The 2730-nt window shown below is 37.2% G+C and overlaps 1 pseudogene; it reads right to left on the minus strand.

The window, feature by feature from the left end:
• Window positions 1-1801: 1801 nt before the first annotated feature.
• Window positions 1802-2485, minus strand: LOC146938908 (ubiquitin-ribosomal protein eL40 fusion protein pseudogene; annotated as a pseudogene).
• Between the last annotated feature and the right edge of the window lie 245 nt (window positions 2486-2730).

Raw genomic sequence — 2730 nt, forward strand, 5'->3', positions numbered from 1 at the left:
AAGCAAAGGAAGAAAAACACAGTGGAGAATCAAGCTCTTTCATCAATATCCTAAACGAAATCGAAAATACAACAAATTTCATTCAAATCAGGAACACAAATTTATGAAGCAGAAAAGGAAGAAAAAAATCCCTAACAAAATCTGAATTTAAAAGATACCTGGAAGTTAGCCGTAGCTTTTAAGACGATCTTCGAGTTCAAGTATATCAGTTTAAATCTTATACAATTCTTCGCAGTGGCCTAAATGCTATTCAAAATACACAGTGACAAACAGAAACTGCTGGCCACCACATATATTAGTGTTAATTTCCATTGACAATTGCAGTTTTTCAAAATCCTTTAGTAAAAAAAAAAAAAATTAAAAATTCCAAATCCTCATTCCAACACTTCAAATTCCCAATAAAAAATAATTCACCCATATCATCGATGAAATTTTGATAACATACTTGTCACCTATAAGGAAAACTTTATGATCAACTTGTGTTTCCTCTTCAAGAGAACCTCTTATCTCTCTCAATCACTTGCTTCTGACCTCTATTTTTGTGTTTAGTCATAATGCCTTCTTTTCATCTTGTTTAAAAGAACAACAAAGATTCTTCTTTTTCAGCTGTAAAAACATATTAATTAACATAGAAACATCAACTGAGCAGCCATATCAGCCATTGCAGTGAGTATGCAACAACACATACAAATGGAAGAGTAACTACTAATAAAAGATTCTTAGGGCCAACCCTGAAAGTAGTAAAAGAGAAGCTATCCATAAATAATATAATCAAATATATAGTATAATAAAATTCAAATGATAGATATTGAATGTATTGATTCTACTAACTAAACCCAACCAATTCATCTAAAAACGCAATTGACAATTAAACTTCTTTCATTGAAAAAAAAGAAAGAAAGAAAACCTCAAATAAAGTCACAAACTTAGAGACAAACACGCACTCCCTATGGATAAAGCAGTGTACAACATGGTTACAAAAAAGCCTAAACACCAGGAAAACATGGCAGTTTAGAGCATAATTAATATCACCTTATGGGAACCCAGTCCACAGTATACGTTTAATTACCAATTTTAGAAGAAAACCAAAATAAATATCACCTTATAAAATCTCATTGATAAAGGAGATTAAGATTTGACCAGAAATCACAACCACGACGTCTACATAAACAGGTTTAATTTGGCGAGGATGTTCACTACAAGAAACATTACATTTTGCCAGGGGCAAAACCCTTGTCAAAAGGACAGAATCCCTGGGAAAAGGGACATTTGTGAGGGAATTTCCCAGGGGCGAAAGCAATGGCAAAAGCGCTCGTCGCAAACATTTTGCCAGGGGTTATACTCCTGGGACAAAAACGAGGGGCTCAACCCCTGGTATATGGCCTGGTTTATTCCCTGTTATAACCCCTGGCAAAATCCCTCACTTTTTTCTGCAATCGACTGACACATTGAATGACTAACTGTCGGCACTGACGCACCTGATGGAATGTCAAATCTATTTCGCAAAAAACCAGGGACTAGTGAGGGGTTTAACCCCTGGCAAAGTGCATATTATTTTTTTTAAAAAAATGTTTTATTTATTAAACCGAATATTTATTTAATTAATTAAATATTATTCAAATATTTTTAATTGATAAATTGTATTTTAATTAATTAAAAAAATCGAATTTTTTGCTTAAATTTATTTTTGAAATACAATTAAATGTTTCAAAAATCATTTCATACAATACTAAGAAGCTAATTATCAAAAGGCATTTTCCAGCAATGACAACAAAAAAGTCCTTCCAGCAATCAAAACAGTCTACTTGATCTTCTTCTTTGGCCTCAACTGGTTGTTGTCTCCGCACTTCTTTTTCCTGCAGTTGACAGCAAGAGGGTGTAAACGTGCATAGCACTTGCGGCAGATAGTCTTATCCTGGTTATACTTCCTGGCCAACGCCATCAAAGAAGGCTCAATGATTCCACCACGAAGCCTCAAAACAAGATGCAAAGTTGATTCTTTCTGGATGTTGTAGTCAGCAAGGGTACGGCCATCTTCCAACTGTTTTCCGGCGAAGATCAACCTCTGCTGGTCAGGGGGAATTCCTTCTTTATCATGTATCTTAGCTTTGACGTTGTCGATAGTGTCGCTTGACTCCACCTCAAGAGTAGAGTGTATGAGAATTGAAATGTTAAAAAATTTCTAAGTGTTAAAGTGGGAGGATAGAACACGGTTGAGGATTATATAGACTGGGAAAAAACCCAGGGAAAAAACGAGGGGCAAGCCCTGGCATGGCATGCACACAGCTACGTTCAGCCTAGGCGCAGAATAGCATCAGAATAGCATCAGAACGGGCAGCAAAAAGCCACGGATTCCAGCAATATCCGAGGGGTTATGCCCCTGGCATGCCTGCACCGGTGAGCTTTTGCAGGCCCTTGTCAAGTCTGCTCGAATACAGCAGAGATTCCTTGACTTTTTGCCCGTCCGACGGCCTTTCCTTGGCATATTCCGTCGGTTTTTTACTGACACAACATTGATTCCTTCAGCTTTTCGAATATCATTCTGGCGCCAACAATATACGACGGATTTTTACAATATCCGACGGCCAAATTCCTGGGTTTTATGCCAGCAGTTCTCCTTGGCATTTTCCCTGGCAAATTTGCCAGGGGTTTCAAACCCTTGTCAAAATCCCTGGCAAAAGGTAGTATTTCTTGTAGTGGTTGTCGCCGGAGAAATTGGATTTATTCTGC

Source organism: Medicago sativa, chromosome 3 (genome assembly GCF_051527215.1).
Source record: "Medicago sativa cultivar Bolivia chromosome 3, Bolivia_mono, whole genome shotgun sequence".
In the NCBI taxonomy this organism is placed as follows: Eukaryota; Viridiplantae; Streptophyta; class Magnoliopsida; order Fabales; family Fabaceae; genus Medicago; species Medicago sativa.